Source organism: Hypanus sabinus, chromosome Y (genome assembly GCF_030144855.1).
Source record: "Hypanus sabinus isolate sHypSab1 chromosome Y, sHypSab1.hap1, whole genome shotgun sequence".
Lineage (NCBI taxonomy): Eukaryota > Metazoa > Chordata > Chondrichthyes > Myliobatiformes > Dasyatidae > Hypanus > Hypanus sabinus.
The window spans coordinates 308543-321688 of NC_082740.1; the positions used below are offsets into that span (position 1 = coordinate 308543).

The following is a 13146-nucleotide window of genomic DNA, read 5'->3' on the forward strand; positions in this document are numbered from 1 at the left end:
TCCATGTCGTTATTTCAGCACTGTGTGTAGCACACCGCTACAATTGGTGACCCCGACGGCCCAAACGATATCTGGACCGGAGATGAACGACGCCACATCTGTTCATGCAGTTTTGTTAGAACTGCCAAGCTTCTGGACGCTGTGACCTCACCTATGGTTCCAGCAAGCAGAAGCCCAATTCCACGTTCCGCAGATAACCTCGGATGCCACACGTTACTACTACGTGGTGAGCTCCCTCGACCAGGAGACAGCCGCCCAGGTTGAGGAGTTCATACAATCTCCCCCAGCGGATGGCAAATACACTGAATTCAAAGCCCTGCTCATAAGGACTTTCAGACTCTCACGGCGCAAGTGAGCTGCCCGCTTACTGCACCTGGATGGTTTGGGAGACAGGCCACCGTCGGCTTTGATAAACGAGATGCTGTCCCTGGCTGGAGGTCACAAGCCCTGCCTCATGTTTGAGCAGGCGTTCCTGGAGCAGCTGCCCGAGGACATACACCTGCTGCTGTCCGATGCGGATTTCAGCGACCCCCCGGAAGGTGACGGCCCAGGCAGATGTGCTGTGGAAAGCCAAGGAGAGTGGGGCGTCCGTCGCACAGATCTCCCAGCCACGCTCCCAGCAACAAACCAGACCAGGCCCGGCCACAGAGCCCGCTAACCCCACAGGGGTGGGGAGACCAACGAACAATGGTGCTTCTACTGCCAGCGGTGGGGCACAGAAGCCCGCCGCTGTAGCCCGCCCTGCAAGTTCCTGGGAAACGCGGCTGGCCATCGGGATAGTCTCCTGTATGTCTGAGACAAGCGGTCGGGACGCCACATTTTGGTCGACACCGGAGCCGAGATCAGCGTCTTACCTCCGACAAGTTACAACACCCGCAGCAGGGCACCGGGTCCCACCCTGAGGGCCGCGAACGGCAGCACAGTAAGGTCCTATGGCACCCATACGGTGCGGCTACAGTTCGGCTCCAGCTGGTTCACGTGGGACTTCACACTGGCCGCCGTAGCCCAACCGCTCCTGGGTGCGGATTTTTTGCGGGCTCACAGCCTACTGGTCGACCTGCCCAGGAAGAGACTGGTCCACGCCGAGACCTTTCAGACGTTCTCCCTGGGTGCAGCCCAGTTGCCAGCCCCTCACCTCGGCTCCATCACGCTGTCCGACAACGACTTCACCAGGGTCCTGGTGGATTTCCCATCGGTTCTGGCACCGCAGTTCACAGCGGCCATGCCCACTTCGCAGCATGGGCAGAACCCGACCTGCATACCCAGACCTGCTAAACCAAGTTCGTTTTTGTAAGACGGGGCGGACATCGGGCACCACTACAGCGGCCCTACGAGGAGCCGTTTACGGTGATCAGAAACAACGGGTCCACATTCATGTTGGACATTGGGGGGGGAAGAGGAGGTTTTCACGGTGGACCGACTCAAACCGGCCCACGTGGTCGAGATTCAGGCACCGCGGCGCAGAGGCAGACCTCCCAAACAGAGTTCGACCAAGACTAAAGACATTGGGGAGTGTATCGCCGGTTCTGGGGGGGGGAGGTGGGGGGGGGAGTTATGTGGCGACCCACTTCCCAGCGCACTCGAACCGTCTCACAAAGTGGCGCGTGCCGGCACTGAGGCCTGTTCCAAAGAGGGCACCGTCTACTTCACCAGCAAGGGGAAAAGCCCACGCACAGGACGGGACTATGAATATGTGCCCCCTACAGCATTCCCGCCCGGGGAGGTCGGGATCAGGAAGGCTTTAAAGCGAGGCTTCAAAGTTCAAATAAATCTCTTTTGCAACTGCAGCTCATCGACTACATGTCGTTATTTCAGCACTGCGTGTAGCACACCGCTACAATCCTGTTAAAAGAGAGATGAAGAATCTGTGGAATTCTTTGACATGTATATTTAAGGCAGAGGTCGATATGATTATTGATTGGTCGGGACAGGAAGGGATAATGGGAGAAGACAGGGCTGAGAGGAAAACTGGATCAGCCATCATGAAATGATGCAGCAGATTTGATAGGGCAAATTCCCTAATTCTGCTCTCATATTTAATGGTGCTATGGTCTTATGGTCTATGTGGGAGTAGCCTGACAGTGGCAATAGATAGTTTCCTTTCTGACTGGAGGTCTGTGACTAGTGTTATGTGTCACAGGGAACAGTGCTGGGTCCTTTGTTGTTTATCATCTTTATCAATAATCTAGACAATAGTGTGGTTAACAGGATCAGCAAGTTTGTAAATGATCCTGAGAATGTGTGTGCTGCAGACAGCAAGAAAGAGTATCATGACTTGCAGAAGGATCTAGACCAGCTGGAAAAATGGGTGAAGAAATAGCAGATGGAAATACAGAGAAATGTGAAATATTGCACTTCAGCAGGACCAACCAAACTAGATCTTACACAGTGATTGGTTGGGCATTGAGAAGTGTGACGGAACAAGTGGATCTGGGAATACAGGTCCATAATTCATTAAAAGTGTTGTCACAAGTGGATGGGTTTAAAAAGAAAGCTTTTGACACATAGATCTTCATAAATCTAAGTATTTAGTAATGGATAAAAAACACAAAATGCCAGCAGAACTCAGCAGGCCAGTCAGCATCTATGGGAGGAGGTAGTGACGACGTTTCGGGCTGAAACCCTTCATCAGGAGTGAAGTAACATGGGATGGTCGAGGGGGGAATAAGAAGTGGGGGCAGGGATGAAGTAGAGAGCTGGGAAGTGATAGGCTGGAGGGAAATGGGCTGGGGGAAGGTGGAGAATTATGGAAAATAGAAGAGAAAGAAAGGTAGGGCTGGGGGGAGATTATAGTGGGGGGGGGGGAAAAGTCAGAGAAAGAGAACCAGACTAAAATTATAGATAGGGATGGGGTAAGGGTGGGGGCAGGGGTATCAACGGAGGTCAGAGAGTTAGATGTTAATGCCGGCAGGTAGGAGGCTACCTAGGTGGGAGATAAGGTATTGCTCCATCGACCTGCATGTGACCTTATCTTGACGGTAGAGGAGGCCATTTATAGACATATCAGGGTGGGAGTGGTCAATGGAATAGACCACAGGGAGATCCTGCCACTGCTGGAGGACTGAGTGCCGGTGTTCAGCAGAAACGTCTCCCAATCTGCGGCGAGTCTCACCAATATATACATGGCCACATCGGGAGCACCAGATACAGTACATCACCCCATCGGGAGCACCAGATACAGTACATCACCCCAGTTGACTCGCAGGTGAAGTGGTGCCTCACCTGAAAGGACTGTCTGGGGCCTGGGATGGTGGTGAGTGAAGAAGTGTGGGGGCAGGTGTAGGGATGAGTGCCTGGAGAGAGGTCAGTGGGGGGGATGGGGGGGACAAATGGACAAGGGAGACGCATAGGGAGCGATCCCTGCGGAAAGCCGAGAGTGGAGGGGAGGGGAAGATGTGGTTGGTGGTGGGATCACGTAGGAGGTGGTGGAAGTTACAGAGGATTATACGTTGGACCTGTAGGCTGGTAGGGTTATAGGTGAGGACCAAGGGGACTCTATCCCTGGTGAGCTGGATGGGGTGAAATTTGCATGAAATTTGGGAGACGTGATGGAGGGCGGAGTTGATAGTGGATGAAGGGATGCCCTTTTCTTTAAAAAAGGAAGACATCTCCTTTGTCCTGGAATGAAAGGCCTCATCCTGAGAGCAGATGCAGCGGAGGCGGAGGAATTGAGAGAAAGGAATAGCATTTTTGCAGGAGACAAGGTGGGAGGAGGAATAGTCTGGGTAGCTGTGGGAGTTAGTAGGTTTGTAGTAGACGTCGGTGGATAGGCTGTCTCCAGAGATAGAAACAGAAAAATCTAGAAAGGGGAGGGAGGTGTCAGAAATAGACCAGGTGAATTTGAGGGCAGGGTGAAAGTTGGAGGCGAAGTTAATGAAGTCAACGAGCTCAGTATGCGTGCAGGAAGCAGCGCCGATGCAGTCGTCGATATTACACAAGAAAAGAGGAGGACAAATATTGGTGTAGGCTTGGAACATAGAATTAGTAACGGAAATGAAACGTTATGTTGAAGTTATATGTAACACTGGTGTTGCATAATTTGAATCGTTGTGTGAAGTTTTGTTCACTAACATAGGAAAGATGTATGTTAATTTGTAAGAGTGCAAAGAAAATATACAATAATCATGTTCTGTCTGAATGATCAGTGGACCATTCTATGGAAGAGCAATGGCATCTCTACATTTTTCAAAATATTGCAATTAAACCTAAAACTTTTACTAACCTATATATGCTCAGTGATGAATATTGACTGGTGTTCATCAGTGTGGATATGCACCACTTTATCATGGGTAAACACTCCGCATTGAGCACAGCCAGAGTACTGTCACAGGAAAGCAGCATCTATCATCAGAAAACCCACCATCCAGATCATCAGATCAAAGGACCAGAAGTCTTACAACTCACACAACCAGATTCAGAAGCCTCTCAATAATCAGTGTCTTGAACCAAAGGGAATAGCTTCTTTTGCTCCATCCTAAAGATGATGCCATAATCAATGGACTCACTTTCATCTCATGTTATTAATACTTACTGTTTATTTTTATCTTTTTGTAGACTTTTGCACTCTGGTTGAATGACCAGCTGGTGCATTATAGTGTATGCCCACAAGAAAATGAATCTTATGGTCATCTCCTTATTAATTTAAGTCTTCCAGATTCAGCATCAGTGGCCTTTCCACACCCACGCCCCAAACCCGTGGATAGAGCACACATCAGCAAGGAGTACAATTAAAGTTATATTTTGTTATAACTGAAGAATAACATCCACAAAAAAAGCTTGATACTACAATACACAGTATCAAATGTGTGAACACTCTCTATGGAAAAGAGAAGGAATGTATCCAGGTTTACAGATGTCAATTTATCAGGTGCCCAGCAGCATTCATCTGTTGAAAAAAAATGAGAACCCGTAGAACCTGGAGGCTGAATATCAGATGGCACCAGTCCAACCCACTGTACTTGGCCCATGGACAGCACTGCTTGTGTTCACATGCCGTGAATGACTCTTAACATACACAGCATCCCAGGTATTATGAAACCTCTGAATCTCACATAAACTCAAATCACCCAATTCCTACTCTATCAGGGATGGCAAACCTTTCTGAGAGCTGTGCCAAAATTTGTAGTTATTGAAAATTTGTCATGTGTTGATAATCTTGAGTGATATTGTTGATATTGTTGTAAATGTCATGTTTATTCACGTTTTCATTATTTTATTATTACTGAAAGGATCCTAGAAAGTTGAAAAGTATATTGAGTACTTTGTACGACATTGTATATTTTAAAACATATGTTATTATCACAGTTACCATCTATCCAAATCTCAGATTAGCATGCATGTAATGTTCTCTTTCTCAGGTTGCAAAATTTGTTTGTCTCTGCATTAGACAGTGAAGATAATCATTAATATGACAGTCTGCAGATTCTGTAAATCAAAATCAATGCACATAAAATGTGGGGGTGGGGAGAAACAATCAACATTTTGGGTTAAGATCCTACACCTGAAGAAGGGTCTCAGCACAAAATATTGAATGCACTATTGAATGTTGTTCCTTCAAAATTTTGTGTATTGATCTGTTCTAGGACCCAAACTCTTCATGATTTTTATAAATGACCTACATGAAGAAGCAGAGGAATGGCTTAGTAAATTTGCTAATGATACAAAGATTGGAGGTGTTGTGGACAGTGTGGAGGGCTGTCGGAGGTTATAACGGATAATGATAGGATGCAAAACTGGGCTGACGGTGGTAGATGTAGTTCAACCCAGTTAAGTGTGAAGTGGTTCATTTTGGTAGATCAAAAGTGGTGGAAGAATATATTATTAATGATAAGACTTCTGGCAGTGAGGATGATCAGAGGGATTTTGGGGTCCAAGTCCATAGGACACTCTAAGTTACTGCACAAGTTGACTGTGATTAAGAGAGTCACTGGCCTTCATTATGGTGCACTGGCCTTCATCAATTGTGTAATTTAGGAGCCGAGAGGTAATTTTGCAACTATATAAAATCTTGGTCAGACCCCACTTGCTAGAGTTCTACTCAGTTCTGATCACCTCACTACAGGAAGGATGTGGAAACCATAGAAAGGGTACAGGGGAGATTTACCTGGATTGGGGAGCATGTCTTAGGAGAATAGGTTGAGTGAACTTGGCCTTTTGTCCTTGAAGTGACAGAGGATGAGAGGTGACCTGATAGAGGTGTATAAGGTGATGACAGGCATTGATCGTGTGGACAGTCAGAGGCTTTTTCCCAGGGCTGAAATGTCACAAGAACACAGTTTAAAGGTGCTTAGAAGCAGGTAGAGAGGGAATGCCAGGGATAAGTTTTTTACACAGTGAATGGTGAGTGTGTGGAATGGGCTGCTGGCAACAGTGGTGGAGGTGGATACGATAGGGTCTTCGAGGAGACTCCTAGAAAAAGAGAACTGTGGGTAACCCTAGGTAATAACTAAGGTAAGGATACATTCAGCACAGCTTTGTGGGCCGAAGTGCCTGTATTGTGCTGTAGGTTTTCTATGTTTCTAACCCTCTCTATATTACTGTCTAAACCCTTCAAATATTGCTACTACATCTGCAATATAATTTCACCAATAGCATAGCATGTTTGTAATTATCCAGAGCCCACACATGGAGGGAATTGTGGAAAAGAGTTCAAGTTTAAATACTTACTTGATCTCAGTGTAGCTTGTTATTTCCGCTGCTGCTGATTCCATCCAGTGTCCTGTCTTGTCCTATTTTGATCAGAGCAAAAGATCGGTCATGCATGCAGACTAAAATATTAAAAAAAATAAACAGTATACAGTGGCATGCAAAAGTTTGGGCACCCCTGGTCAAAATTTCTGTTACTGTGAATAGCTAAGCGAGTAAAAGATGACCTGATTTCCAAAAAGGCATAAAGTTACAGATGACACATTTCTTTAATATTTTAAGCAAGATTACTTTTTATTTCCATCTTTTACAGTTTCAAAATAACAAAAAAGGAAAAGGGTCTGAACAACAACACACACAAAATGCTGGTGGAACACAGCAGACCAGGCAGCACCTAGAGGGAGAATCACTGTCGACGCTTCGGGCCGAGACCCTTCATCAGGACTAACCGAAAGGAAAGATAGTAAGAGATTTGAAAGTAGTGGGGGGAGGGGGAATTGCAAAATGATAGGAGAAGACCGGAGAGGGTGGGATGAAGCTGAGAACTGGAAAGGTGATTGGCGAAAGTGATACAGAGCTGGAGAAGGGAAAGGATCATGGGATGGGAGGCCTCGGGAGAAAGAAGGGGGGGGGGGGGGGAACACCAGAGGGAGATGGAGAACAGGCAAACAACTAAATATGTCAGGGATGGGGTAAGAAGGGGAGGAGGGGCATTAACTACTTTCAAATCTCTTACTATCTTTCCTGTTAGTTAGTCCTGACAGTCTCGGCCCGAAACGTCGATAGCGCTTCTCCCTACAGATGCTGCCTGGCCTGCTGTATTCCACCAGCATTTTGTGTGTGTTGTTGTTTGAATTTCCAGCATCTGCAGATATCCTTGTGTTTGCTCTTTAAAAAGGGTCTGAAGCAAGGTTTGGGCACCCTGCATGGTCACACACCCTTTGGCAAGTATCACAGCTTGTAAACACTTTCTGTAGCTAGCTAAGAATCTTTCAGTTCTTGTTTGGGGGATTTTCACCCATTCTTCCTTGCAAAAGGCTTCTAGATCTGTGAGATTCTTGGGCCTTCTTGCATGCACTGTTCTTTTGCATCCACAGATGTTCGATGGTGTTTAGGTCGGGGGACTGTGAGGGTCATGGCAAAACCTTCAGCTTGTGCCTCAAGGTAGTCCATTGTGGATTTTGAGGTGTGTTTAGGATCATTATCCTGTTGTAGAAGCCATCCTCTTTTCATCTTCAGCTTTTTTACAGACGGTGTGATGTTGGCTTACAGAATTTGCTGGTATTTAATTCATTCTTCCCTCTACCAGTGAAATATCTCACGTGCCACTGGCTGCAACACGTGATCAATTCACCCCCGTGCTTCACAGTTGAAGAGTTGTTCTTTTCATGAAACTCTGCACCCTTTTTTCTCCAAACATACCTTTGCTCATTGCGGCCAAGAAGTTCTATTTTAACTTCATCAGTCCACAGGACTTGTTTCCAGAATGCTTCCGAAATGTTCAGATGTTCCTTCTGTCACTGAATTTTGTGGTGAGGACGCAGGAAAGGTTTTCTGATGACTCTTCCATGAAGGTCATACTTGTGCAGGTGTCGCTGCACAGTAGAACAGTGCACCACCACTCTCCCCCTTTCTTTCTCCCGAGGCCTCCCGTCCCATGATCCTTTCCCTTCTCCAGCTCAGTATCCCTTTCGCCAATCACCTTTCTAGCTCTTAGCTTCATCCCACCCCCTCCGGTCTTCTCCTATCATTTTGCATTTCCCCCTCCTCCCACTACTTACTATCAGTTAGTCCTGACGAAAGGTCTCGGCCCAAAACGTCGACAGCGCTTCTCCCTGTAGATGCTGCCTGGCCTGCTGTGTCCCACCAGCATTTTGTGTGTGTTGTTTGAATTTCCAGCATCTGCAGATTTCCTCAAGTTTGCACCACCGCTCCAGAGTCTGCTAAATCTTCCTGAAGGTCTTTTTCAGTCAAACGGGGGTTTTGATTTCCCTTTCTAGCAATCCTACGAGCAGTTCTCTCAGAAAGCTTTCTTGGTCTTCCAAACCTGAACTTGACCTCCACCATTCCTGTTAACTGTCATTTCTTAATTACGTTACAAACTGAGGAAACAGTTACCTGAAAGTGCTTTGCTATCTCCTTATAGACTATATTCTCCTGCTTTGTGAGCATCATTTATTTTAATTTTCAGAGTGCTAGGCAGCTGCTTAGAGGAGCCCACGGCTGCTGATTGTTGGGACAAGGTTTGAGGAGTCAGGGTATTTATAAAGCTTTGAAATTTGCATCACCTGGCCTTTCCTAACAATGACTGTGAACAAGCCATAGCCCTAACAAGCTAATTAAGGACAGAGACCTTGGTAAAAGTTATCTGAGAGCTCAAATCTGTTGGGGTGCCCAAACTTTTACATGGTGCTCCTTTCATTTTTTCACTCTAAAATTGTACAAAACAAAAATAATACACTAATCTTGCTTAAAATGTTGAAAAAAATGTTTCATCTTTAACTTTATGAGTTTTGGAGATCAGTTCATCTTCTGTTCACTTAACTATTCACAGTAACAGAAATTTTGACCAGGGGAGCCTAAACTTTTGCATGCCACTGTAGCTTACCCCTCTGATTCATGCCAGTTTTGCATCTCCTTCCTTACTTCACAGTTGCACCCACTGACTGTGCGATATTTTTTAACTATAACCAACAATAAAACATTTGTGTTAAAAATCCAGTCATAACCTTATCCCAATCCAGATTTCTGTACATTCCCTCCTGCTGCTTCCCAACAATCTTGTCAACTGCATCACGGTCATCAAAAGTGATGAAGGCAGACCCCCTCTTCTTTGCACTTTGCCAGATTGTCATCACTTCAGTGACCTCAATCTTGCCAAACTTCTCAAAGTAGTCCTGGAGGTGATGTTCCTCTGTATCCTCTTTGAAGCCACCAACAAAGATGTTCACAGTCAAATATGCTCCAGGTCAAGTAGAATCCTAGCAGGAAACACCACATTACATTAATCACTAAACACTGTGACATATCACCATCGTGTTACTACTTTCTGGGGGGAGCTAAAGGAGCCCGAAGACCGATACTCAGGTTTAGGAGCAGCTTCTCCCCCTCCCACCATTATAATGTGAACTCTACCTAGCCAATCTTCTTCTGCAGTTTTGCACTACAACCCACTGTCTTGCAGCCATACTATTTATACAGCTATCATGTTGATAATGATCTAGATTCTGACACTAATTCAGATGGGAATGTTAGTACAGGGAACAGATGTCAATCTCACACACCAACACCTGAAGAACAAGTCAACTCACCTCTCTGGACACTGCATCTTTTGGCTCCACAACAAGACCATCAACTTTATGTGGCCTAACACCCATTGCCCCATCCACTTCTGCAAGACACGAATAAGTGACAAATCCAAACACCCTTGACCATTTTGTGTCTGAATCCCTCATTCCCTGTCAGGAAATAAAGTATCAAAAACTCGTAGAGTAATAGAACATTATAGCACAGAAACAGGCCCTTTGGCCCTTCTTGGCTGTGCTGAACCATTTTTCTGCCTAGTCCCATTGACCTGCACCTGGCCCATATCCCTCCATACCCCTCTCATCCAAGTACCTGTCCAAGTTTTTTTTAAACGTTATAAGGGAGCCCCCATTCACCACTTCATCTGGCAGCTCATTTCACACTCCCAGCACTCTCTGTGTGAAGAAGCCCCCCCCCCCCATGTTCCCTTTAAACTTTTCCCCCTTCACCCTTAACCCATGTCTTCTGGTTTTTTTTACTCCCCTAGCCTCAGTGGAAAAAGCTTGCTTGCATTCACTCTATCTATACCCATCATAATTTTATACACCTCTATCAAATCTCTCCTCATTCTCCTACACTCCAGGGAATAAAGTCCTAACCTGTTCAACCTTTCTCTGTAACTCAGTTTCTCAAGTCCCGGCAACATCCTTGTAAACCTTCTCTGCACTCTTTCAACCTTATTAATATCCTTCCTGTAATTTGGTGACCAAAACTGCAAACAATACTCCAAATTCAGCCTCACTAATGCATTATACAAACTTACCATAACATTCCAACTTTTATACTCAATACTTTGATTTATAAAGGCCAATGTATCAAAAGCTCTCTTTACGACCCTATCTACCTGTGACGCTTTTAAGGAATTTTGATTCTGTATGATCAGTATTTGAAGTTTTGTAGTTCCTTATGACTCTACCTTCTTATAGCAGATTTAGCATGTAATCAAAAACTTTGCCAAGAGTCCATGGAAGTATATTGATTGTCTGCATCACAGCCCGATATGAATATAATACAACTAATGCAGTTAATGTAAAATCTTACAAAAAGTAGTGTACATGGCTCAGTATATCACAGGTAAAACCCTCCCCACCATTGAATACTGTTCTAGGAAAACAGTATCCATACCATGTGCTTGTAAAGAATTTAAGGTAGCAAGAGATTAGTGCCAACAATAGAAAGATTTAACACTTGATCTTCAGCAAATGATTCAAGAGCCCCATAAGCCAGCAATCATCTGAGGATCAGAGGTGGAGAAGGACAGTAACTTTAAATTCCTGGGTGTCAGTATCATCGTACTGTCCTGAACCCATACAGGCAGTCCCCAAGTTACGAATGTTCGACTTACAGACAACTCGTACATACGAACAGCCTGCCATAAAGCCTACTATATTGAAAATCCGAGTTAAATACAATGGTTCATAATAACCAACACACGCACTACATTGTGACGCTCATGGAAACATTATTCAGCTTCAGCAGTTTATCATCTCGTGGAAGGCCGTCCCGCCATTTTAAGCTAGATCACATTGCTGTTAACACTGTGCTGAGCGTGTAACTTTGTACTTAGCTTAAAATTTTCTCTTAATTACCCTTATGACCATGTCTTCAAAGCATAAATCCGATGCAAGTGCTGGTGATGCATCACAGAAAACGATACTGATCACAATTAAAAATAAGGTGGAAATCATAAAGCGATCGGAACAATCTTAAAGGATAAAGTGAGAATAATAAAACATGTGAAAGGCGCAATGTCAATGAAAGCTACAATTATTACTAGCAATGCAGTGCTTTGATTATTGAAATGGAAAAGCTATTGATAATTTGGTTAGACGATCAAAATCAGCGTAATATTCCTATTAGCCTTACTTTACTGCAAGAAAAGGCTTGAAGCCGTTTCAATGATTTAAAAGTTGAACGTACAGCAAGTGAAGGTGACTGTGATGAAGAATTTGTTGCGTTTAGGGGTTGGTTCAATCGTTTCAAAGTGAGGGCAAATTTACATAATATTAAAGTGCAAGGTGAAGCAATGAGTGCCTATTTAAGTGCTGCGAGTGATTTTCCTGAAATGTTTAAAAAAAATTTTGAGGAGGGAGATTATTTGCCAGACCAAATATTTAATGTAGACAAGATTGACTTATTTTGGAAAAAAAATGCCTGAACGGACCTATATTTCGAAAGATGAAAAAAGTGCACCAGGGCATGAGGCATCGAAGGATAGGCTAACGTTATTGCTTGGCCAAGATAATTCCTTTCAAGATTCTCCTTGAGCTTGACAACGCACCTGGACAACCAAGCACTTTAGATGACCACCCCGATGTAAAAGTCATATTTTTACCCCCCCAATACCACATCGCTACTTCAGCCAATGGATCAGGAAGTCATAGCCTCCTTTACGGCCTATTATTTATGGTGGACCTTCTCACAAGCAGTCAGGGTTAACCAAGATGATATGATGATCTTAAGGGAGTTCTGGAGGGATTATAACATCTATGATGTCATAAAAAATATTGCTGATTCTTGGGATTAAGTGAAGCAGTCAAATATAAAGAGTGTGGTTTAAATTGTGCCCCCAGTTTGTGCATGCTTGTGCAGGGATTTACAGTAGATGACATTGCCAAAGCCAGGCAAACTGCGGTTGATATTGGTAATCAACAGCAGTTAGACATCAGTGAAAATGATGTTGTAGAGTTGCTCGACCCATGCCAGAGAACTGACCAATGAAGACCTTACAGAACTAGAGCAGCAGATGAGAGCGTTTGAGAAAAAAAAAGAAGACTGTGACCTAGGAACACCGGAACCGAAAAAGTTTGTGATGAAAAAGATATAAAAGCTGAATCTTTTCGTCTCATTGAAGCAGGGATGGCAAAGTTAGAGGAGCAAGATCCTAATACAAAGAGGTTCACCAAAGTTTACCGTGCAGTAACCAAGGGCCTCAGCTGCTACAAAGCCATTTATGATGAGAAAAGAAAAGCCCTGAACAAGCCTCCCTTAAAGCCTATTCAAAGAAATTTACTCCAGTAGTAAATCCACCCCCCCAGCAGCAGAATTAAAACCTGACTCTCTTGCACCAGGTCCATCATGTTACCTCACAAATGCTCCTTCCAGTATGCAAGACATGGCTGCAACCATAAGTAGTTATTTTTATTATTACCATTATTGTAACGTTCTCGCTCGGGTGTAATAAAACGCCAAATT

General features: G+C 44.6%; 1 protein-coding gene across 1 annotated transcript in view; it reads right to left on the reverse strand.

Moving 5' to 3' along the window:
* The window catches only part of LOC132385325 (collagen alpha-1(I) chain-like), a 100134-nt gene extending 93406 nt beyond the window's left edge, over positions 1 to 6728 (reverse strand). Inside the window, exon 1 of the mRNA XM_059957339.1 lies at positions 6667 to 6728. The gene's annotated coding sequence lies outside the window, so the exon portion shown is untranslated. The remainder of the gene's footprint in view (positions 1 to 6666) is intronic.
* Positions 6729 to 13146: the final 6418 nt, after the last annotated feature.